This window comes from Schistocerca serialis, chromosome 3, assembly GCF_023864345.2.
Source record: "Schistocerca serialis cubense isolate TAMUIC-IGC-003099 chromosome 3, iqSchSeri2.2, whole genome shotgun sequence".
Taxonomy (NCBI): domain Eukaryota; kingdom Metazoa; phylum Arthropoda; class Insecta; order Orthoptera; family Acrididae; genus Schistocerca; species Schistocerca serialis.
Window position 1 is genome coordinate 822,877,346 of NC_064640.1, and position 27,312 is coordinate 822,904,657.

The 27,312-nt window shown below is 40.4% G+C and overlaps 1 pseudogene; it reads left to right on the plus strand.

The window, feature by feature from the left end:
- Window positions 1-5,772: 5,772 nt before the first annotated feature.
- The window catches only part of LOC126471246 (heat shock 70 kDa protein 14-like), a 235,253-nt pseudogene continuing 213,713 nt past the window's right edge, over window positions 5,773-27,312 (plus strand).

The window sequence follows — 27,312 nt, forward strand, 5'->3', positions numbered from 1 at the left end:
ATTCAGTAATGATAATAAATTAAAGTTTTTCTGGATATTAATATAATATGAATGTGCCTGAAGGTCTCTCGGGCATGCAGTTATGATCTGTGCAAAATTCCACCAGGCGGCTTCCTCTTTCATTTCTTAACCCCAATCCATATTCACCTACTACGTTTCCTTCTCTTCCTTTTCCTACTATCGTGTTCCAGTCACGGCGTAGCGTGCCATCATCGTCAGGTTACTCCTGTTGACGGACGTCCTAGGCTGGCGGGTGGTGTGGTATATATACCAGTCGCCTCTCCGCTCCACTGACTCCGCGTATGGACCGAGGGATGTGCAGGCTGCGGTGGTCTTTCAAATCTCAAAGCTTTTTGGTTCAGCTTTCATCAAAAGTGCAACAATGAAAACCGCTATCAAAGGTTTCGAAGCTACTGGAGTATGGCCCACGGAGCCGTCCGTATTCACCGATGCAGACTTCCTCCTGGCAGACAAAACTAACATCGGACTTGACACAAATCCTGCTGTAACCGGTAAAGCTAGGATTGATCAAGACGATAGTATTAACCGACAAAATACCGCTAATATAGGTCATAGAAAAAAAGAGGGAAGTACGGATAAGTACACCTGATCAAAAGTTCGACAAGCTACAAGATCTACTAAAATCCTTCCACAAAACTTTGTAAGACAAGCAGAAAGTGTCTGAGGCATTGTGGGTAGAGGGAATCGAACAAAACCGGGAAGAACAAGTCGATAATGGAGAGGAAAATAACAGAGCCAATATTTCGTCTGGATCGGAAAACGAACAAGATAGTAAAGTATGTGGTCTGATAACTCAGATCCAAATGTATACAATTTTGGGACATATGAGGACATAGTACGGTAGTATTACCCAGACTATGTAATCACCACTCCAGACATAGAAAACAGCGTCGTAATAAATGACAACACAGCTGAAAATATGAATCTGCAACTCACAGTGGCCGATAACAAATATAACGAGTAGAATCAGGGTGCGAGTACACATACACTTAATATACAATGAGACGACTCCCCAGAATCTAAGCGTGAAGTACTGTCACACTTAAAGAATACTTGCCAAGTTCTAAAATCCAAATTAAACACGATTACACACATGTGTGACGAGGAGACAAACCTAAAGGAAGTAGCAGGGTGGATTTTAATCTTGCAAGAGTATGATTTCTATGTAAAATACGTCCAGGGCCGACAAACACCTTAGCAAATCCTTTTGCCCGGTGTCCACATGGTGCAAACCCAAGTAAAACGAAGTTCGGGGCAGATGAAGACCAAATTGGTATGTACTACATAAGAGGACTTCCTTTTGAAAACTACATAAAACAGCTTTCTCAAACATTTCAAACGAACAGAACAAAGACCCAGAGGTGTTAAGGGTCAAACTTAAGTGGAAAGATAAAAACTCGGTTAACATTTGTCACCATTATTTGCTGAAGAATGACGTGATGTTCTACAGACGAGAGCTAAGTACAAGTTTATGGACATCATGTAGTCCAGAGGTTCCCAAACTTTTGTTTGTCATGCCCCCCTTCTGCTGAAAAGAAAACTTCCCTGCCCCCCCCCCCCCCCCAAAATAGAGATTTTTATTAATTATCAAGAAACTATTGAAAAATTTGTGATGGTGACGTCAAGTAACATGGTGGGCTGTTAATGTATCGAGTCACAGTTATTACGTCATCAGTCTAGTCTAGTGATTATAAGCCACTCCTAAAGCAAAGAAAGTCCTTGGTAAACAAGGAAAAATAGTTGCGACCTTTGCAGACTAGTGGATGCGGTCCGTTATTTTGAGTGTAGCTTATTACTTTCACTCATTATCAAAAATAGTCACTCAGTCACAGTGTTAACGAACATCACTGATTTGTACGCCTATAGCGCTCCCCATTGTCATTGCGCATAGGTTGGCATTTATGTCAACGACGACAGTTACCGAACAGCGACAAAGGCTCAGTTCCCAGAACCAAAAAAAAAAAAAATAAAAACAATATAAAAATAAGTTTTACGAAATAATTTTGCAGACTACACAGAACTTTAAAAAATATGAATATAACAACTTCCTTACCTTGATTATATTCCCTTGCTGCACACCATTTCTTCACCAGTATACGATTTTAGGACTACGCTTGCTATATCTAGGATAAACTTTCGCTGTGTCTTCATCCAGAAGAAATACTATTATTAGTTGAAATAATATACCACACGTTACATCAGAATCCATAGGGATGATACGCAGTATTTATATTTAAATCAGAATCACTATGTTTATTTTATATTGTTTCTTCGAAATAGTTTTTTGTAATTTTACAGTATTACCTACTTGTAAGGATAGTTAGGAGGAAAATAACAAGTTCTCTTATAATGTGACGTATTTATTATAAAAATATTATTTCCACACACATATGGCAAGAAACAAACAAATAAATCAATGTGAAGGATGAGCTTGCATATTTTTGACAAGATTTTGAATTCTTGGCTGAATAGCAGAAACTGCGCAACGTAAATCATTGGCAATACTGAGTTTGCTTCTAAGCTCATTTTTTATCGCCACTATCTCTGAAAATGCTCTTTTGCACAAATAAGTGCTTCAAAATGGTAAATACAGTTTCAGTGCTTGTTCTGCTGTGCTGGGATACACCGTGAGATATTTCACCCAAAATAAAGGCTTATCCATCTTATTAAAGTCATACTTCGCTGTGGAATCATTTTTAATTTCTAAGACTTCCTCTTGTAGTCTGTCGGGCAACACATCCACGTCAAAGTGAAATGGATCTGTCGCTAACCTATAATAAATTTTATCATCACAACTGTTATGGAAGAGGTTTATTATATCTGGATCAGAACGATTGGAATTGCCTTCACCTAGCACACCAGCTAAAGACCACGCCAACAGGTTGGATGATCAAGCTGGTAGGTTTCAGAAAATTGTAACAATGAACTGCCGCCTAAGAATGACCAAGTTATTGAGGCTAATTTTTCTAGTCCTGCAACCGCTAGATCGTACATTTATGGGTGCACTTAAGACTCACTACAGCGAGAATATTTGGCAGTGGATGCTCCATGAAAGCAAACCTGTTGGATCCTATGATATAGTGTGTCTCTTTGGCAAGGGAAGGAAATACAGTAGAAGAAGAATGGGTAGCTTTGAAGGATGAAGTAGTGAAGGCAGCAGAGGGTCAAATAGGTAAAAAGGCAAGGGCTATTAGAAATCCTTGGGTAACAGAAGAGATATTGAATTTAATTGATAAAAGGAGAAAATATAAAAATGCAGTAAATGAAGCAGGCAACAAGGAACACAGACGTCTCAAACATGGGATCGACATGAAGTGCAAAATGGCTAAGCAGGCATGGCTAGAGGACAAATGTAAGGATGTAGAGGCTTATCTCACTAGGGGGTCTTTGGCAAAGTTCTTTTCCTCTTTTTTCTTAATAATGGCTTCTAACTCTTTTATTGTACAGCAAATCAGTTGAAACAATGGTCTCCCCCCTCTTCCGTTATCGGGAATATGAACATCAGGGCAACATAAGGACCTCCTGCACTCAGCAAACAGATAACAGATGACCATTACTAGAGACCCACACTCTGCAGCTGTCAGAGAACAAATTTGGCGTTTACCTCTGCTCGCAATAACATGTTGTATCTTAGTCTGAACTACACTAAGGCCTGTTTTGTCAACGTTCCATACACGATCTTCTGGATATTTATGTTTCCAGTATTCAGCTTATAGCAAGTCGTAGAATGGGAAAAGCCTTTTGCTCGAGCATATGATGTTCCAGTTGGCTTTCTAATTGAAAGCTTATCTTGATGACGTCGAAGAAAATGGTCAAGACAAGCCCTTCCAGCAATTTCATTTCTGAGGTGTGTTGCAATTCCATTCCTAACTGCAAGTTGGTAGGCCATTTTTCTAACATCCATACTAGTAAAAGCATAGAATTTTCGTCTCTATATACTGTAAGTAAACCACTAGTTCACTTTCTAGGGCTGCTGATAGAGCTGGTTTTCTTCCAAGCTATTTGGTTTCAACATCTGCCATCTGTGAGGTATTAGCCTCATACACATACTGGCGCAGAGTTGTTTTTGGGACAGCCAAATGTTTCGATGCTTGCTTTTTTAACTCCCATCGTTTTTCCTACAACAGCAGACACTGCCTCTCACATTTTGTTTTCATCCCACACCTGCCTTTTGGGGGTTCATTTAGGTGCCAGATTAGTCCTAGGCATCTGAAAACAGAAATAAAAACATTTAACGGTCTGCTTATAATATGGACCCAGGCGTCCATATTACAGTCACTTACACCTTGTAAACTAGTGTAAACAGCTTAAAAATGCAATAATACCACACCTTTTACTCTATTTGAAACTGATGCCAATACTTACTAGGTTGTATGCATGGTGCTTGCATCTAAGTATTAACCAATAATGGTACATTAATAAAGTGAAATTCACATACCTCTCAAAATTTTGAACAGGAGCTTGAAAAATATAACCTCACAGTCACTCAACCACTGTACTGACCTGCTTCCAGTGCTCCTACAGGCCAGTGAGCATACTAGTACACTAGTTCCAGCTATCAACACTAGAGCTCAGCTAAATGTTATTAAGATATTAAGGGGGGCATATTTGTTGCAGGGTCCATTTTACCACCAGTTCCTCTACATGGTAATGCAAAGCCGGTGAATCATTTGGATAAAGGTATATTTGCATTCACGTTGCTTGTAACAGCAAATCTGTTTGACAGGCTCATTGTCATTGTGAAAGAAAAACTAACAAGTAAAATGAAAAACATTCACCATAAGCACAAATTCAGTATTTTGATGAACAAGGACTCAACTAGAAAGGTAGGCAGAGGTTGGGAAGTACCAGCCACAAAATCACTTGAAGTTTGCCTTTTGGAAGAAAATATTATCCACTGTAAGCCAAATTAGTGGGCACTGACTGTAAAGTAAGCATTCATAGATATTACTACGCATGTATTGATTATAGCATTAAGTTAAATATGTCAAAGCATATACATAATGTTTGCCATGTAGAGAGTACAGAAGAAAATCCGTTTGAAATTTCGGAATTACCAGATGTACTAGTTACAAATGTTGGAGGCATTTCTTTCATTAATGAGAGAGAAGAAAATTCTGAAGCCAGTCAGTTCCTGTGACACAGAGGTACTGGCAGAAATTGTTTCTGGTATGTCAGTTACTCAAGTTCAGCTGGCCAACAAAATGGAAACTTCATTGAAGGCTAGTGTAGGTGCTGTTCATGCCAATAGTAGTATCTCTTTCATTAGCACACAAAGGAGTCACAAGAGAAAACGTGCACCAGAGAGGAGACTGTTTTCAGCAAAGAAAACAAATTCCTCAAGCTGCCTACCCATGGCAGTTCCTGATACAGAATAAACAAAGTTGCTGAGAACACTTCTGGATGAAGGTTTACACCACATTATTCAGGAACATGATGGCTTTATTCCGTGTCCTGCCATCCAGTTTTAGGTTTTCCATTATTTCCCTAAATCAATCAAGGCAAATGCTGGAATGGTTCCTTTGAAAGGCCAAGGCCGATTTTCTTCCCCATCCTTGAAACCATCAGAGCTTTTGCTCTGTCTCTGACGACCTCACTGTTGACAGAATGTCAAATGTCGATATTCCTTCCTTCTTCACCAGCCTCTGATACGGCAGTTCTGCTGACACGTGGGATCACCAGAAACTGATGGGGCTTGTGCCACCAACCTAGAATGCTAGCATCGCTGGGTCAATCCCCTCCCAAGCCGTTATGACTGTGATTGAGGCTCAGTGCACTGCTGGTGATGGCCGCACATTTGACAACCATCCCAAAATTACAACAGAGTGAGTTGCAATCATCAACTTGTTATATGTATTTATTTTTGAGCTAGTAACACTAGTACAACTGTTAAACAGATTAAATATTTTCATATTCTAGCAAGGAATATACTAACACCTGATTGTTCACAATAAATTTTCCTGATAATGTAACTCATTTACCAAAAAATAAATTTTGCGAATAAATAATAATTTCAGTATCAGTATAAACACATGCAGTTGGAATTAGTAATGAGTAATTCTGAATGTAGCAATATAACTCAACTGAAAGCCTTTTTGGTTCCAATTTGCAGTATAATTTTACTTTTTTTTAAAAATCCCCCTATTTCAAAAGTTATCTGTAACCAAATAACTCTTATTCCAGAATGTTCTGTTTTTAACTAGTCATTATTTCCTAAATTTAGGCATATAGTTTTGTAGTTCTAATTTATCAGGGAACAAAAATGCCTATTTGTATTTGGAAACAGGTAATAATTTCAAACTTGTCATTAATGCTAGTAACACCCTGACACAGACGCTAACAGATCAGATACCTAGTCTGCTTGCCTGCTGGCTGCAGATACTGATTGATTGTCTGAATGAGGAGAGGGACCAAACAGTGACATCATTAGTCCCAAGATCCAAAGTGACAGACTGTGGGAGCAGCAAACCAACAGCACAATCTAGTCGATGGCAAAGCAAAACAGGCAAATGAAGATGCTGACGGAACACTTGGGTGGCAGGAAGAGTAAAGAACTGGAGGGCGGAAGGGGAAGATTATAAGACACCCCAATGGCGCTATGTGTGACATGGTGCTGGAATCGCTGCTAACCCACCCCAGTTCCCACTTCACACCATGACTGCGACACAATGGGGACAACACCAGGGGGAGACGACACAAGAAGAGTGGGTGGGGATGAAACAACTCAAAATGGAGAGGAAAACCTGACCAGCATGAAAGCAATGATGAAGGCCTTCCAAACTGAGGGCCTCCAATTGTGGAAGAGAATTCATGTACTTAAATCTAGGGGACAAACCACTTTTATGATGAAAACCAAAGACAGATGTAAGTATGTAAGGTTGTCTGCTACCATCTGTGACAATGGAGAATGGAAGAGCGTATTTAGTGCAAAAGGCGAAATGATAGTGGAGTCTCGTAAAATATGGTTGACAGTGAGGGGTGGGGGAACAGATCATTATGGAGTAAGAGGCTATGATTCAACCTTGTATGACCAATACGAAGATAGCAGAGGATGGTAGATCCCCAGTGGGCCGTGCGGCGAGTCCCCTTATCGCAATAAGTTTATTGGGCAGGGGGTTGGCCTCCAAGAATCAGCTCAAGGCTGAGCAAAAAGGAATCTGACAGGAATCTGACATGAAGCTGCAAACCCAGCACCAGAGAGGTCACAGAAAAGGGCTACACCCCCAAGCCACAGGATCATCAGCTCATTACCTGGGATACCCACATGAGTGGGAACCCAAAGAAAGTCAATTGAACAACCAGCATGGTCAAGATGTCATAGACCAAGACGAGAGAGGGAAAACCACTGTCTGATAGCCTCAAGGGCACTTGTTGAGTCTGCACATAACGTGGGTGAGAGAGGACTGTTTAACATACTGAAGAGTCTGGTAAATGGTCATTAACTATGCAGTACACATGCAACATGTGGCAGGTAAGAAATGGTGTTACTTGCCAGCAGAAGGCATGAAGGCACATCCCTTGCGATTAGCAGATTTAGAGCCTAGAGCCATTACATTAAAACACAACAGCAGCCTGAAACTCCCATAAAAGCTGGCAGAACAACAATGAAACAAAGACCCCCCAGGAGAGATCCCTCTGAATCTGGGATCAAGGAACTAACCAAGGGGAAGGAGGTGTTTGGAGAGAATGGAGAACAGGACAAAGAGGGAAGATAAAAATCATGGCAAAGAGCAGCAAGGTGGAGCCCAATTGCTAAACTCACCTGAAGGGTGGGCAATGTCCTGGAGCTGCTAAAATATAAAATAGAAGGGGTGTGAGGGGAAAGAGAAGATGGTGATGGCATAGGAAACAAGAAGCTTAGACTGTTGAACCAAAAGGGGAGCGAGTGGGGGATATCGAGGGAGGGGAAAGTTGTAGGTTGAAGAGGGGTACCATGAAAAGTAATTCCTGACTAAAGGGGCAGCCATAGAATGGCAGTTTTTTTTTTAAGTCTGATGCGTTTGATACACAAAGTGTACACCCTGATAGCACCAAAAGCAATAAGGGGCTCTCCCCTTGTGCACTACTCAGCCACACCAAGGGCCACGTGGCATAGGGGCTGTTGCTGGGAGTTCCAATGCTCCAGAATGACAAGCCACTACTCCTAGGCATACACAGGGAGGTAGCAGCTCATGTATCAGAACTGTCATCCCTGTGTTTTCAGAGGACTCTATCAAAAGAGTACATAACACCCCAAGCACACAAAATGACTACTATGCTTAGCACAAAAAGGACAATGGTGTCAGGTAAAAAATGGAAGAGGTGGTAAGGCCACATGCCAAAGACTTCATGTATGGTGTTGTTCCCCAGCTGGCTCACACCATGGAGACAAAATTTAGAGGAGTTGAATCCCCAAAGAGGGACCAAAAACTCCAAAAAGGAAAGTGTAAAACAAGAAGAATAATACTGTAAGGGATAGAAAAAAAAGATAGCCAGGCCAATGTAAGCAAGGAAACAGAGATCTAAAGAAGGGGAAGAGGGGAAGGATTGAGGACAGGGATGGACGAGCACGGGAAAGTTAATGCAGATAGGATCCAATTACTAGAAGCCTCATGTGCTGCATACACAAACTCACAAAATAATTGTGACCCCCTTCCACTGGGGAGTGGGGAGGGGGTATGGAGCATATATAGAAACATGATTCCGTGATGTCAAAGATAAACAAATCTTCATATCTGAGTATTAATGGATTTGCTCCAAATACCCACTGGCCAACATGCAAACCTGCGGTACTGAGGTCAGACTGGCCATCGTGACAACTCTATTTCTCATGCACCACCATCCAGTGAAGTAGACAACACTACCCAGTGCTGTTGACACCGTTACAGTCGCATGCTGTATTGCCATGCTAGGGGTCACGACAATGGACCATAGTGCACACAACTACACACTGCTTACTCTAGAGCCTTGCAAATTAATATTAAACTGACTGAGCATATACTAATTCAGAGATGACTCACAATGCATTTCAATAATGAGCATAACAGAGAATCAGTTTCATACCTAGCGTGAAATGAAATGACAGTATGGCATTTCTGGCCAGGAGATCGTATGCAGGAGCAATCGGCCACCTACTGCAAGTCTACATCAGTTGATACTGCTTTTTTTTGCATCTAAACAAAAGGTAAAATGGTGATAAGCGCAACACAACACCCAACGTCTGAGAGGATAAATTCTCCAAATCGGCCAGGAATTGCCCAAAGAACTTATTTGAGAGGAAATAGTGTCAAATTTAAATTTCCTTTGTTTCGTATATTTGCTGTAGTGTCCATTCTTGGCACACAACTGTATATTTGCGTCCCCATAGAGCTTATTCTTGAAAAAAAAAAAAAAGCACCTTCGTGTAATCTGAAGTCCCGATAATTGCGACATAACGTGAAATTTTGCATGCCAAAACACAAAAAATTCTATTCAAGTTTTCTTGATAGTGCAAAATTCGTTTAAGAAAGACAGCTACTAGTTTCATCAGTGTCTATTGTCACAATAAAAGAATAATTAAAAGCTTTTAAATTGTATTTAACTAACACATTTCATATTGTTAACTAGTTAGAGGTGATCAAGGCATAGATTTTTGGAGTTATAAACATTTAAAGCCTGACCAAACACTAAAGTAAATTCTCTAACAGCAACGTAATTACTAATACATTCTTCTGTCATTGTATCTCTAAATCAGTACAAAAACAATAACGGCACGTAAGACCTTCGTGTTGTTTTTGTTTACATATAGCCAATCTCGTGTCCTTGACAAATTTAAAACTTAATTATTCTTTCGAAACTGATCACGAGTGAGAAATGTCGAAGCTGTTATAGCGTTGTGAGTAGAGGGATTTGTTGCTAATCTTGTAGGAAATATTTTCACTGGGCGAGGGAGAGGTGGGGGGAGATGTAGTGGGGAGAATGTTGGGAGAACAGAAGAGGCTCTCTCCTGGAACTGCAGAGTATGCAAGGAACATATTGAAAGGGGTACAGGAAAGGAAAATCTGTGCCCTTGAGGCACAGTTGAAGGAAGCAAGGATGGAACTGATAAGGATCAAGAGAGATAGGGAGGAGGAGGGTGGTTGCGAACTGGCAGCTTGTAGGAGGAAAGGAAGAAAGAGAAAGTGATCTGATAGTTTTATCATCAACCCCAAAAACATGCGTCTACCACTGCCAGAGCCTCTGGTAGAAAGAGGAGCAAGAAATGTGCAGCACACTTCAAATGAGGCCAAGAAGCTTAGAAATATACAAAATGTTAGGAAGAAGAAAGTGCTGCTGCTAGGTAGTAGCCATGGGTGAGTTGTAGGCCCTGAGTTACAGGAAAGTTTAGGGGCAGCATACCCGACCACCAGTATCTTCCAGCCAAATGCAGGGCTAAGTCATGCAATAGAGGACTTAGGGTCTTTATGTAAGGACTTTACAAAAGAAGAGCATGTAGTGATAGTGGGTGGGGCGGGAAACAGTTTGGACAGGGATGGGGCATATGACATAGGTGGTGACCTGGGCAAGTTAGCTTCCCTGACTCGTGGCACCAACGTACACTTTGTTGAGCTGTTCTGGTGTCACAGTTGGCCACACCTTGATGGAGATGTGAGGCGATTCAATGTGGGGTTAGGGATTGCTCTGAGGGTAGCCGACTTTGCTCACGTTTCTCTGGTGCCCGTCGGGACTATCACCAGACGGCGTTTCACTAGGCGTGGCCTATACCTAAACAGGACTGGCAAGGAAAGATTGGTACAGCTGATTCGTAAAAGTATACGGGGTGGATCTCAGGCCACACGTGGTCAAATACCTGTTGACATCAGTATGAGGAGTAGGACTTTTTTAGGATAAATCCAGACAACAGGTTCCCCTGCCTAAAGAGTATCTCCAGCAGTTTGAATTAACAGGGCTTGATATCACCTTGATATTAATAATTTTGTGTGTGTATAGATCTCCCAGTGATAGTGTGGACACTGTTTTTCAATAAATTAATAGAATTTCTAAATAAAGTCTCAAGTACAAAGCTCAGCACAATTCTGTGTGGGGACATTAAAATCAACACGAATATCATAAATGAATCCAGCAGCACCCTCATAAATATACTTCAAAGTTTTGGCCTGTCCCTATTGGTCAATAGTGCAACAAGGGTTACTACAATGACTTCATCAGTAATTGACCATGTGGCCACAAATACGGACAGGGAAAAATGTGATGTAGCTGTAAAAGATCTCGGATTATCAGACCATCTCTGTCAAATAACAACAGTAAAATGAGACATCAAATCATTCCCTAAACTACAAGCCTACAAACGACATCCATCAGAAATGAAAATAAAAGATTTTTCAAAGGAACTAGCAAAACAATGCTGGGATGAAGTGTATAAGGAAACCAATGTGAATAAGAATCCGCATAATTGAAATTGAACTTTGAAAAGGCATTTCCAAAAGTATGCATGTCCGTATCAATGCCACACAAAAGTAGATGGATAACAGCAGGTATTAAGAAGTCCTCCTAAACACTTAAATACCTCACTTCCATGAAAGAGTCACAATGCTCCAGAATTCTTAAATTTCTATCATAGATACAAAAAGATCTATAGGAAGGTGCTGATAGCTGCAAAAAAGTCGTTTAATGACACAGTAATATATAACACAGGGAATAAAAGCAAGGCAGTCTGGGATGTTATAAAAATAGGAATGGGGAGAGGCAAGGAAACACAGAATAACATACTGCTAAGGGAGGGGGATAAGGTAATAAATAAGCTACAACACTTATCAAACTATGTAAATGAGCATTTTTCAAGTATGGCAGGGAAGTTACAACAAAAATTCCCCAAAACAAATATAACCCCTGTAAATAATGTTGCACTAAATACAATGATGTTACTTCAAATCAGAAATAATGAAGCCAGTAAAACTGTTCAAAAATTAAAAAATAAAGTCAGTAGGCTTAGATGAAGTACCAATGTGTGTACTAAAACAATGCATAGAGGTTATACAAGGTCCCTTAACACACATAATAAATGAATCATTTACATCAGGGACATTTCCAGAGCAGTTAAAACAGGCAAGAGTTGTGCCTTTGGTTAAGAAAGGTAATGCAGAAAATTACCAGCCGGTTTTCCTGTTGTCACCATTCTCAAAAATAATAGAAGCAATTATGAAAAACAGATTAATGAATTACCTGAATAAATACAATCTTTTAAGTGAATCAAAGTTTCGTTTCTAATGTGGCAAACATATGGAGTCTGCTGTGGTAGAATACACAAAAGTTGTACTTGATGCTCTTGATAAAGAAGAGTCTGTCAGAAGGTTCCTTCATGATCTTTCTAAGTCCTTTGATACAGTCGACCACAAGATTCCATTAAATAAATTAGAAGCATTAGGAATAAGAGTGGTAGCTAAGGACTGGTTTTGATCATACCTAGCAGATAGGGTACAAAGAATAGTGATAACACATACTTCAAATAGATCTAAACATTTAGTAAAACTCTTATCAGAACAAACCTAAGGACATCACACACATCCATGCCCAAGGCAGGATTCGAACCTGCGACCGTAGCAGTCGTGCGGTTCCGGACTGAAGTGCCTAGAACCGCTCGGCCACAACGGCTGGCCAAAAATACTTTAATATGCGATTTCTGCAAGGTATCAAATTATGACCAATACTATTCCTGATATACATCAATGACTTTCCCAGTAGTGTTTCTCATGGCGAAAAAATGACACCCCTGTAATTAATACTTTTCAAGGTAGTTGAAGTAAATCATAACTTTAAATAATAATGGCAGCAGTGTCATGAACACATTGCATTACTTGCTTGAGCAGCACCTACACTAGGTCAGAAGTGCACTTGTTCAATAGTAGATAAGAATGGGGTTTGATTACACGCTACTTACAGCTGAAATTGGTTAGAATTCTCTCACTCCCACTCCTATTAGTGTTGAAAGTAGCCTTCATCATTAACATTAGGCCAATAAAGTCAATTATGAAGACACAAATTAGACAGCATCTGATTTTCCATCAGCTTCGAGTGGCATAAAATGGCATTTCTAGCATTCATTTTCCCACATCCATAGGTTAAAATAGGACTGAACATGTAACTGTGGCAAAACTTAGTGGGAAACTTCTATGTCAGTATCTCACACTGAGAAATCCTTCATCCAAGCTATAGTTGATCTCTTTCTCCACGCTTTTACAACTAAGCTGACTCCTTTTCTAATGAACTTGATGACAGTGGGATGCTAAATTAGCTTCTCAGTGTTAGCTGAAACGCTGTTGAAGATCATTTTAGCAATGTTTTGAAGTAAATGACAAATATCAGATTATTAAAATGGAGAGTTACGAGTCTGCAAGGTATGGTGCTGCGTATTAGAGATGGTGTCTGCCAGGGAGTTATCACATAAAAGTGTATTTCTCAAACAGAAATGAATAAGTGTGTTTGTTTGCAAGTGTGTGGGACTGTATTGTTCAAAAACAGTTCAAATGGTTCTGAGCACTATGGGACTTAACATATGAGGCCATCAGTCCCCTAAACTTAGAACTACTTAAATCTAACTAACCTAAGGACATTACACACATCCATGCCCGAGACCGGATTCGAACCTGTGACCGTAGCAGCATCGCGGTTCCGGGTGGAAGTGCTTAGAACCGCTCGGCAGCAGCTGCCAGCTGGGACAGGGTGAGTGGTGGTAGTATGTGGTGAGAGAAAACTTTATATGCCATTTATCCCCTCACTGAAGGTAGATTCTCATGATATTAAAATATCTCATAAATTGGTCTGGATGATCCATATTTGCTCTAACTCCATTGGCTACCTCTGTAAAGCTCACACACTGCTTGGAGAGTAAATAAGTGACGAAATATCATAATGGGTATTGGACACCAATAATAAATTAATACTTTTCAAGGCAGTTGAAGTAAATCATAACTTTAAATAATAATGGCAGCAGAATCCTGGTTTGTTGGTATCAGTACTATTTTGACAAGAAGTGGCCATTGACATGATCAAATAGTATTAACTTCCATGTCAGAGACAGTAATGAAAACAATTTTTTTATATTACTGAACAATTAAACAAATAAGAGTAAAAACATCTGCATGATGTTCTCTCCTGCTTTTGATGCACTGCAGCTTACTGGCTGTGAGCCTGGTGTTGCATAGTATTTAATATCTGTAGTTAGATTAAAATTTGCACCTATGTATGGGCAGTGGAATTGTATGGTAGTAAAATCTATATTCATACTCTGTAAGCCACTGCTAACTGCATGGCAGAGGGTATGTCCCATCATACCAACACCAGTTACTAGGGCTTTTGACTGTTCCACTCACACATGTAATGTGGGAAGAATGACTCTTGAAATGCAACTGTGTGTGCCGTGCTTAATCGATAAGTTTGTCCTCACGATCACTATGAGTGATAAGCAAGAGATTGTAGTATATTCTTCAGGCCATCATTTAAAGCCTCTTCTCAAAACTTTGTAAGCAGACTTCTGTGGGCAAGTTGATGTCTATCCTCAAGGATCTGCCAGTTCAGTTCTTTCAACATCTCTGTGACATTCATTCAGAGATAAAACAAATCTGTGACCATTCCTGCTGCCATCACCTGTATACATTCATTACTGCCTGTTAGTCCCATTTGGTATACAGGCTCCATACACATGAATAATATTCTATGATGGGCTACACAAGTGATATATAAGCTGTTAGTGTCTCCTTAGTAGACTGACGGCATTTCCATAGTATTCTACCAATAACCAAAAGTCCGCCACCCTCTTTGCCCATGATTGAGCTTATGTGATCGTTTAATTTCATGTACCTACAAAGAGTTACACCCAACTATTTGTATGATTTCACGGATTCCAACTTTGACTCATGAATGTTAGTGTCATAAACAGTTTCCAAGATCATGACGAATACATGATGAGACTACACGTAAACATCTGCAGTAAACAGAAATCCCATAAATACATATCCTTGACGCTTCTGCAACTAGGTGAACTTACCTGCCCTATTACAAATAGGAAGAGTACTTGAATGTGGGTGAGAAGTACAGCAGAGAATGCTTTACTGACAGGACTGTGTGAATTGTGCGGTTCTTTTATAGACCTACGTACCTTGCATAGCATAGTAGTAAAAGAAAAACTCATTCCCTTTTTTTTTCTTCATTTGGATGTGTGTCTTCTTGAGGCTTTTGGTCCCTTGGCTGACCCAAGAAATATTGGAGAATGATTTTAAATCTTCTGCACGAAAAGAAAACTCCCCAAGCAGTGGCAAACAAAGCCATTGCATACATAGTTATTTCCATAAACATCATTCTACGTTACGTAAGTAGCACCTGTCCCAGCATGAGTACCTTAGGCCTACCACTGGAGTGGTGAATGTCGGTTGGAATTTTGAAACAGTTGACAGCAGTCTGCGATAGTAAAGGATCAGAGAAGTAAAAACATTTTGCGCGATCGTTGGACTCGAGAGAAAATACTGTTTTCTTATTCATTTAATGAAAACCACTCCAGTTGCTGTTGGAAACTATTGCGTCCACATTGCCGCACTGCACAAAATTTTTCCGAAGAACTTAAAAATGGCCTGATGCAAAATACGAAACCGGTAGTGGACGCAATAAAGTTCTCAATGCCAACTTGAGCGATCAACATTAAAAAAGGAAGAGGGTTGCGGATTCAGCACATCTTCCGAACATGGAGCAACTAATTGTTTTATTAGTGCAGACCCATCTCTCTTTTGATGTATCGGTAACATAGTAATTGTAGCCATCTTCCTGAAGCAGCTGTTTTGTCCATACAGCTTGCTTCCATGGCTATTCAGCTCGAGTTCATGCACAATTGTCCCACATGAATATGATTCAGATGTCACATACAGCACTGTAGCCGTAATTCATGAAACAAGAATAGTCACAAACGTATAAGTACATGGTATAACATAACAATCCGCCATTGTGAACGGTATTTGATTCGTGATACATTACCCGCGTTGAAATGGACCGTTTACCAATTGCAGAAAAGGTCGATATCGTGTTGGTGTATAGCTATTATGAACAAAATGCCCAACGGGCGTGTGCTATGTATACTGCTCAGTATCCTGGACGACTTCATCCAAGTGTCCGGAGCGTTCGCCGGATAGTAACGTTATTTAAGGAAACGGGAAGTGTTCAGCCACATGTGAAACGTCAGTCACGACCTGCAATAAATGATGATGCCCAAGTAGGTGTTTTAGCTGCTGTTGTGGCTAATCCGCGCCGGCCGGAGTGGCCGAGAGGTTCTAGGCGCTACAGTCTGGAGCCGCGCAACCGCTACGGTTGCAGCTTCGAATCCTGCTTCAGGCATGGATATGTGTGGTGTCCTTAGGTTAGTTAGGTTTAAGTAGTTGTAAGTTCCAGGAGACTGATAACCTCAGAAGTTAAGTCCCATAGTGCTCAGAGCCATTTTGCTAATCCGCACATCAGCAGCAGACAAATTGCACGAGAATCGGGAATCTCAAAAACGTCGGTGTTGAGAATGCTACATCAACATCGATTGCACCTGTACCATATTTCTACGCACCAGGAATTGCATGGTGACGACTTTGAACTTCGTGTACAGTTTTGCCACTGGGCAGAAGAGAAATTACAGGACGATGACAGATTTTTTGCACACGTTCTGTTTAGCGACGAAGCGTCATTCACCAACAGCGGTAACGTAAATCGCCATAATATACACTATTGGGCAACGGAAAATCCACATTGGCTGCGACAAGTGGAACATCAGTGACCTTGGCGGGTTTATGTATGGTGCAGCATTATGGGAGGAAGGACAATTGGCCCCTATTTTATCGATGGCAATCTAAATGGTACAATGTATGCTGATTTCCTACATAATGTTCTACCGATGTTACTACAAGATGTTTCACTGCATGACAGAATGACGATGTACTTCCAACACGATGGATGTCCGGCAGATAGCTTGCGTGCGGTTGCAGCGGTATTCAGTAGCATATTTCATGACAGGTGAATTGGTCGTCGAAGCACCATACCATGGCCCGCACGTTCAACGGTTCTGACGGCCCCTGATTTCTTTCTGTGGGGAAAGTTGAAGGATATTTACTATCATGAACTATCGACAACGCCTGACAACATGCGTCTGCGCATTGTCAATGCATGTGCGAAAATTACGGAAGGCGAACTACTTGCTGTTGAGAGGAATGTCGTTACACGTATTGCCAAGTGCATTGAGGTTGATGGACACCATTTTGAGCATTTATTGCATTAATCTGGTATTTACAGGTAATCACGCTGCAACAGCATGCATTCTCAGAAATGATAAGTTCACAAAGGTACATGGATCACATTGGAACACTCGAAATAAAATGTTCAAACGTACCTACGTTCTGTATTTTAATTTAAAAAACCTTCCTGTTATCATCTTCAGCTTTTGTAGTCCTGTCTTCCTCAGTTGCATGTAATATTACGGTATATCGGTAATTTTTACTTATGGACCGTCTGACAGCTATGTCAAGCATTCCCTGTCAACGTGCACAACAGATTCAAGAAAATACATCTGAAACTCCATACGACGATACAGCACATAAAATTCAACAAAACATGCAAAAAGAACGATTTAATTCCAAGTTACGTTAATTTAAAGGTTAAAAACAGTTCTACAGTGGCACAAAAGTCGAAATCATTTGCAGGACGATATTGGTTACTACATGAAATTAAGATGCTCTATTCGAAAAAACAGCACCTAAACATGATGCTCTGAGACTCATCTAGAATTGGCAAAAAACGTAGCTAACGCCGCAGTTTTCATGGCACTAGTAGAAAAAACTGAACACAACACATACACAGCAATGAAACATTTACAAAACAAACATAAACAGAAGATAATGAAACTAACAGTAAAAAAAGACGCAAAAATACATTAACATTTTAAATGTGAAACCACATGAACACCAACACACATTCCATCCACGCTTAGTTAACCTAACAGACACAGAATTACACGAAAATGAAAAAAATGCTCTTGGAAAAAGGTTTGAAACACTGCACCAATAGCAAAGTGAACAATCATTACATAGAAAATCTCATAGTAGAAACTGAACACATCCTTACACGTGAAGAACAAAAATATAATTATGAAATAAACATAGGACTGACAAGAGAACTAGTAAAAGAAGAAATAAAATGCGTAATGAAACAAACACAGCAGACACACAATAAGAACAACCAAACAGAAGCAGCCACTATGAAAATGTTAAAACAAAAGTTAACAAACGATAACATATTAATAACAAGAGCAGACAAGGGAAATGTAACAATACTCATGCATAAAGATTCATCACAAAAACCAAGGAATACATAAATACCAATGCCATACAAAAACTGAAGTCAGATGCAACTGAACGATTCCAGGCAAATGTGAAACGAACACTGAGAACCATTGAACACACACTCACTGACAAACAGAAATACTACTTAACACAGAAAAACCCACAAGCACCAACACTCCGCAGTCAACTGAAAGTACATAAAGACAGAATGCCAATGAGAGCTGTTGTCAATTTCAAGAAAGCCCCAACATACCGCATAGCCAAACACCTCCAAAAGTTAGTTACAGAACACTATAAAGTAGAAAACAACAGAACAGTGATAAACACAGGAAACCTAATAGAAAACATACAGAACATACAGGTACCACATACAGCATCACTGATTTCATTCGATATAGAAAATATGTATACCTCCATCCCTATCACAGAAACAATAGAAATCATAGAACAAAATCTCTCATCCCACAGCAACCTCACCACAGACGCAATAAAGAAAATAACAGATATGCTCAGACTGACAACTGAACAAAACTACTCTCGGTTTGAGAAAGAATATTATCTACAAACTGATGGACTGCCCATGGGATCCCCAGTATCAGGAACACTAGCAAACATTTTCATCAGTCACCTAGAAAATCAGATATTTGAAAGGATAACCACAAATGAAAGTTTCAAAATCACATATTGGTACAGATATGTGGATGACATTATTTGTCTGGTAGATGAGTCAAGTGAAAAAATAGATGAACTCCATTCAGAAATAAACAAAGCTCATAAGAACATAAAATTCACACTTGAAAAAGAAAAAGAAAATCAAATAAATTTTCTTGACATTACAATTAAAAAAGAAAATGGCAAACATACATTTAACATCTTTAGAAAACCAACAGCCACAGACACAATAATACATTCCACATCCGACCACCCCCACAGCCAAAAACTTGCAGCACTAAGACACATGTTACATAGATTACACAGAATCCCACTCAGCAAGAGAAACTATGAACAAGATATGAGTACAATCATACAAATAGCTAGGAACAATGGGTATGACACACATGTGGTACACAGGATCAATCAAAAAATAAAAACACAAATACAAAACAAACACAACATTTCCAGAATACAAATGAACTCACAAGCTGAAAACTTATGAACACACTCAACAAACACACACAATGACAACACCACACGGAAAAGAACCAGATGATACACCATGACCTACACACATAAACTAACACACAGAGTTGCAAACATCCTAAAGAGACAGGGTTTCAAAATAGCATATAACCCTGGGCAAACCCTTCAATCACACCTAAGCCAGCCAGCTACCAAGAGGGACAAATTCCAACAATCAGGAATATATAAACTTGACTGTCAAAGTTGTGATGCAGTATACATAGGCATGACATGCAGGAATTTTGAAACAAGATACAAAGAACATATCAGATGTTGGAAGTATGAAACAAACCATTCCACTTTTGCAGAGCATTTAAAACATTATAACCATAATCCTACAAACATGGAACAAGAAATGAAAATGAGAATAAGCAACCATGACAAACATCTTATACAAATACAAGAAAACTTCCACATCCAGAAAGCCATAGCAGAAAACAAACATGTGATAAATGAACAAACTCACATCAGCACAGGCTCCCTACTACACTTAGTAAAGGAAATGATAACATAAAACAAAAAAGCTCTTCCCCACACCATCTGGACACACACACACACACACACACACACACACACACACACACACACACACACACACACACACAGACACACACACACACAGCCAACAAAAAATAAATAAAATAAATTATACCACACCATTACACACACACACACACACACACACACACACACACACACACACACACACACGAACAGACCACAGATACTTCAGTAGTTACACCAATAGGGTTGGCAATAACATTCGATCTTTGGCAAAAACATTTGACAGTCGGCAACAGAAACTAAAACATTGCATTAAAACAAGCGTTCAGTTCACAGTGCTGTGGAATGTGGGGAAAAAACCGCAAATTGGCGTTCATAAGAAGAAGAACAACACACAAAATGCAACAGGAGCGTAATATGTAAGAAATTGTCCACGCAATCTGTAAGTACAGTTCAAAACATTACTACTTAATAGGAAATACCAACCACCAGAACTGTTTATAACCTATAGGCACAGTGACAAAAATGTAAATTAAATAGCTAACATATGTACATATTCCAGGCCACTGATGATGCCTTGCAGAAAATAAAGGCGAAATGCGTATGGCACTAAAATTGTGTTTTATTCAGTTGCTGTCAGACGGTCCATAAGTAAAAATTACCAATATACCGTAACTTCCTGTTATCAACTTGTGACTATTACAGCACCATCTATCACAAAGCGAAAAAAGTGGTCCAACTAAAACATTCATATTTCTTTATATACTACACGAATATGTAATAAAAAATGGGGTTTCCTATTTTTAAAAAAACGCAGTTGAGATCCTTTTGACCTGTGGCAGCGCCACCTAGTGGGCCAACCATTGTGCCATCTGGTTTTCCCCTTCAAGCTAGACAAGTTTCGTACTTTGAAGTTTTCTTCGTTTGACGCTTATTTCGTGAGATATTTTGACCGGTCACGATCAGTGGAACACCCTGTATATATATTTTTATTTTCTTTCACTTATTTACTTTTTTAATTTTTAAATTTAAATTAGTCTATGTACCAGAATTCCAGGAGTCAATAACGCCTCTGATTGGCGGAACGTCCAAATGTGTCTTCTTGAAAATTTAATGGAGATTCTGTTTGTAGTGGCTTCAGAATATCATGTCGAGAAAAAGGTATCGGCATCTCATGGCTTGGACGTTTCCGCTGGAAGGCGGGTCATGAAAGGCGCATTGTGCCTTTAGTATTCCATCCCGATGCAATTTCTCTGTTTCAAGGTCAATGTGAAACTCAAAGGGTTACAGTAACCCTGCAGTGATACATCGGAATATACTAACAGACTCCCAATAAAGGTTCAAGGCACAGGCTGTTTGAAGCATTACTCTACCTGTACAGAAGTCAGCATTGTGCCTTTTGTATTCAATCCCGAAGCAATTTCTGTGTTTTACCGTCAATGTGAACGTCAAAGCATTACAGTAAGCCTGCAGTGGTGCATCGGAATCGACTACTGGACTCCCAGAAAAGGTTCAAAGCAGAGACCGTTTGAAGTGTCACTCCCCTTGGCCAGAAGTCGGCATTGTGAAGGTTGTGTTCCATCCGGATGCAATTTCTGTGTTTCATCGTCAATGTGAAGGTCCAAGGGTTACAGTAAACCTGCAGTAATGCATGGAAATTTACTACTGGACTCCCACGTTAGGTTCAAAGCACAGACTTTTGAAGCGTTGCTCCCCTTGACAGAAGTCGGCATTGGGCTTTATGTATTCAAACCTGATGCAATTTATGTATTTCATCGTCAATGTGAATGTCCAAGGGCTACAGTAAACCTTCAGTAGTGCATCAGACTCTACTACTGGACTCCCAGAAAAGGTTCAAAGCACAGACTCTTTGAAAAGTTACTCCCCCTGGACACAAGTAGGCATTGTGCTTTTTGTATTCAATCCGGATGCAATTTGAGTGTTTCATCGTCAACGTGAAGATCCAAGGGTGAGACTAAAGCTGCAGTGGTGCATCGGATACTACTACTGTATTCCGTGGAAAAGTTCAAATCACACACTGTTAGATGTGTTACTCCCCATGGACAGAAGTCGGCATCGTGATATTTTATATTCTATTCCAATGCAATTTCTGTGTTTCAAGGTGAATGTGAAAGTCCAAGGGTTACAGTAACCCTGCAGTGGTGCATCGGAATATACTACTGGACTCCCAATAAAGGTTCAAAGCTCAGTCAGTAAGCCTGCAGTGGTGCATCTGAATCTACTCCTGGACTATCAGGTAAGGTTCATGGCACAGACTGTTTGAAGCGTTTCTCACTCTATGCAGAAGTCCGCATGTGCCTTTTGTATTTAATCCTTACGCATTTTGTGTGTTTCATCGTCAATGTGAAGGTCCAAGGGAAACAGTAAAACTGCTTTGGTGCATCGGAATCTACTGTTGTGCACCCAGGAAAAAGCACAGTCTGTTTGAAGCGTTACTCCCCTTGTACTGAAGTCGGCATTGTGACATTTTGTATATAATCCAGATGCAATTTCTGTGTTTCATCGTCAATGTGAAGGCCCAAGGATTACAGTAAATATGTCGTGGTTAATCATAATGTAATACTAGTATCCCAGGAAAGTTTTTAACACAGACTCTTTGAAGCGTTACTCCTATTGGACACAAGTGTGTATTGTGCCTTTTTTATTCAGTCTTAATGCAAATTCTCTGCTTCATCGTCATTGTGAAGGACAAAGGGTTACAGTAAAGCTACAGAGGTGCACCAGAATCTAATACTCGACTCCCAGGAAAGGTTCAAAACACAGACTGTTTCAAGCGTTACCCCCCTGGACAGAAGACGGCATTGTGCCTTATGTATACAATCACGATGCAATCTCTGTGATTTATCGTCAATAAGAAAGTCTAAGGGTTACAGTAAACCTGCAGTGGAGCATCGGAAAGTACTACTCGACTCCCAGGAAAGGTTCAAAGCACAGACAGTTTGATGCGTTGCTCTCCCTGGACAGAAGTCGGCATTGTGCTTTTATATTCAATCCCGATTTAATTACTGAGATTCATCGTCACTGTGGAGGTCTAAAGGGTACGATGGACCTGCAGTGGTGCATTGGGATCTACAACTGGTCTCCCAGAAAAGGTTCTAAGCACATACAGTTCGAAGCATTGCTCTCCCTGGACAAGAGTTCCAATTGTGTATTTTGTATTCAATCCGCATGTAATTGGCGTGTTTCATAGTCAAAGTGAAGTTCCAAGGGTAAGGGTAAAGCTTCAGTGGTGCATCGGAATCTACTTTTGTACTCACTCACAGGAGAGGTTCAAAGCAAAGAATGGTTGACACGTAACCCCCCTGGACGGAAGTAGGAATTGTGATACCTTGTTTTCAATTCCGAAGTAGTTTATGTGTTTCATCGTCTTCATGAAGGTCGAAGGGTTACATTAACGTGCAGTGATCCATCGGAATCTAATACTGGACTCCCAGGAAAGTCTCAAAGCACAGACTATTTGAAGAGTTACTCCCTCTGGACAGAAGTCGGCATTGTGCTTTTTGCATTCAAATCCGAAACAATTTCTGTGTTACATCGTCAGTGTGAAGGTCCAAGGGCTACAGTAAGTCTGCAGTGGTGCATAAGAATATACTACTGGATTCCCAATAAGTGTTCCACGCACAGACAGTTTGAAAAGTTACTCCCCCTGGAGAGAAATCGACATTTTGACTTTTGTATTTAATCCAGATGCAAATTCTGTGTTTCATCGTCAATGTGAAGTTACAAGGATTACTGTAAACCTGTAGTGGTGCATCGAAATCTACTACTGGACTCCTAGGTAACGCTCAATGCACAAACTGTTTGAGGCGTTTCTCCCCCAGGACAAAAGTTGGCATTGTGCCTCTTGTATTCAATCCGGATGCAGTTTGTGTGTTTCATCGTCAATGTAAAGGTCGAAGGTACACAGTGAACCTGCAGTGGTGCAACGGAATATAATACTGGTCTCCCAGGAAACTGTCATATCACAGACTATATGAAACGTTACTCTTCCTGGACACAAGTCGTCATTGTGCATTTTGTATCCAATTCCGATGGAGTTTCTGTTTTTCATCGTCAATGTGAAGGTCCTAGGGTAACAGTAAAGCTGCAGTGGTGCATCGGTATCTACTATTGTACTGCCAGGAAAGGTCACAGACTGTTTGAGGTGTTACTGCCCATGGACAGAAGTAGCCATTGTGATATTTTGTATTCAATGCTGATGGAGTTTCTATGTTTCATCTTCAGTATGAAGGTAGAAGGTATACAATAAACCTGCTGTCGTGCATCGGAATCTAATACTAGACTCCCAGGATAATTTCAAACTACACACTGTTTGAAACGTTACTCCTCCTGGACAGAAGTCGACATTGTGTATTCAATCCCGACTCTATTTCTTAGTATCATCGTAGATGTGGAGTCCCCAGGGATTACAGTAAACATGTCATGGTTAATCATAATCTAATACTGGTCTCCCCGGAAAGTTTCATATCACAGACTGATTGAAGCGTTACTCCACCTGGACACTAGTGCGTATTGTGGCTTTTGTGTTCAATCCTAATGCAATTCGTGTGCTTCATCGTCAATGTGATGGTCCAAGGGTTACAGTAAAGCTGCAGAGGTGCATCAGAATCTACTACTGGAACCCAGGAAAGGTTCAAAGCACAGACAGTTTGATGCGTTACTCCCCCTGGATAGAAGTCGGCATTGTGGCTTTTATGTTCAATCCCGATGCAATTACTGTGTTTCATCGTCATTGTTAAGATCCAAGGGTTACATTAATGCTGCATCGGAATCTTATACTAGACTCCCTGGAAAGGTTCAAAGCACAGAATGCTTTTAACCGTTATTCACTCTGGACGTAAGTCTGAATTGTGCATTTTGTATTCAATCCCGATGCAATTTCTGTATTTAATCACCAATGTGAAAGTCCAGGGGTTACAGTAAACCTGCAGTGGTGCATCGGAATATACTACAAGACTCGCAGGAAATGTTCAAACACAGACTGTTTTAATCGTTACTCCCCCTGGACAGAAGTCGGCATTGTGCCTTTTGTCTTCAATCCCGAATCACTTTCAGTGTTTCATCGTCACTATGAAGGCCCAAAGGCTACATTAAACCTGCAGTGGTGCATCGGAATCTAATACTGCACTCCCAGAAAAGGTACAAAGCGCAGACTGTTTGAAGCGTCACTTCCTCTGAACACAAGTCGGCTTTGTGCCTTCTGTATACAATCACAATGCAATCTCTGTGATTTATTGTCTATAAGAAAGTCCAAGGGTTACAGTAAAAATGCAGTAGTGCATCGGAATCTACTACTGGACTCCCCGAAATGGTTCAAAGCACAGACATTTTGATGCGTTACTCCACCTGGACAGAAGTCGGCATTGTGGCTTTTGTATTCAGTGCCGATGCATTTTTTTTTTGTTTCAACGTCTATATGAAGGTCGAAGGGTTACAGTATACCCACAGTGGTGCATCGGAATCTAATACTGGACTCCCAGTAAGGTTTCAAAGCACACACTGTTAGAAGAGTTACTCCCCTGACCAGAAATCCTCATTGTGCCTTTTGAATTCAATTCCGATGCAATTTGTGTGTTACATCATCAGTGTGGACGTCCAAGCGAGACAGTAAGCCTGCCGTGGTGTATCGGAATCTAATGCTGGTCTCCCAGGGAAGTTTTTAACTCAGACTGTTTGAAGCGTAACTCCCCTGGTCACAAGTTTGTATTGTGCCTTTCGTATTCAATCATAATGCAATTTCAGTCTTTCATCGTCAATCTGAAGGTCGAAGGGTTACAGTAAGCCTGCAGTGGTCCATAGGAATGTACTACTGGACTCCCAATAAATGTTCAAAGAGCAGACTGTTTGAAGCGTTACTCCCCCTTGACAGAAGCCGGAATTACGCCTTTTGTATTCAATCCTGATGCTATTTGTGTGTTTCATAGTCAATGTGAAGGTACAAGGGCTACAGTAGACCTGTAGTGGTGCATCGGAATCTACTACTGGACTCCCAGTAAAGGTTTAAAGGACAGACTGTTTAAAGCGTTACTAGACCTGGACAAAAGTTCGCATTGTCCCTTTTGTATTCGATCCGGATGCAGATTGTGTGTTTGATCGTCAATGTGAAGGCCCTAAGGTAACAGTAAAGCTGCAGTTGTGCTTCGGAATCTACTATTGTACTCCCAGGAAAAAACACAGACTGTTTGATGCGTTACGTCCCTTGGACAAAAGTCGGCATTGTGTTATTTTGTATTCAATCCCGATGGAATTTCTGTGTTTCATTGTCTGCATGAATGTAGAAGGTATACAGTTAACTTGCAGTGGGCATCGGAATTTAATACTAGACTCCCTGGAAAGTTTCGAATTACATACTGTTTGAAGCGTTACTCCCCCTGGACAGAAGTCGGCATTGTGCCTTTTGTATTCAATCCCGATGCAATTTCTGTGTTTGATCGACTATGTGAAGGTCCAAGGGTTACACTGATGTTGCAATGGTGCATCGGAATCTAATACTGCACTCCCAGGAAAGGTTAAAACCACAGATTGTTTGAAGTGTTACTCACTCTGGACGGAAGTCGGCATTGTGCCTTTTGTATTCAATCCCGATGAAATCTTTGTGATTTATCGTCAATATGAAGGTCCAAGGGTTACAGTAAACATACAGTGGTGCATCGGAATCTACTACTGGACTCCCAGGAAAGGTTCAAACACCGACAGTTTGATGCGTTACTCCCCCTGGACAGAAGTCCAAAGACTACAGTAAACCTGCAGTGGTATATTTAGAATCTACTGCTGGACTCCCAGAAAAAGTTCAATGCACAGATTGTTTAAAGCGTTACTACCACTAGACAGAAGTGGGCATTGCCCCTTTTGTATTTAATCCGGATGCAATTTGTGTGTTTCATCATCAATGTGAAGGTCCTGGGGTAACAGTAAAGCTGCCGTTGTGCCTCGGAATCCACTATTGTACACCCAGGAAAAAGCACAGGCTGATTGATGCGTTACACCCACCGGATATAAGTCGGCTTTGTGATATTTTGTATTCAATCCAGATGGAATTTGTGTGTTTAATTGTCAGTATGAATGTAGAAGGTATACAGTTAACCCGCAGTGGTGCATCGGAATCTAATACTGGACTCCCAGGAAAGTTTCAAATTACACACTGTTTGAAGCGTTACTCCTCCAGGTCAGAAGTCGGCATTTTGTATTTTGTATTCACTAGAGATGCAATTTCCGTGCTTCATCGTCAATGTGAAGGTCCAATTGGTATAGAAATACTGCAGAAGTGTAT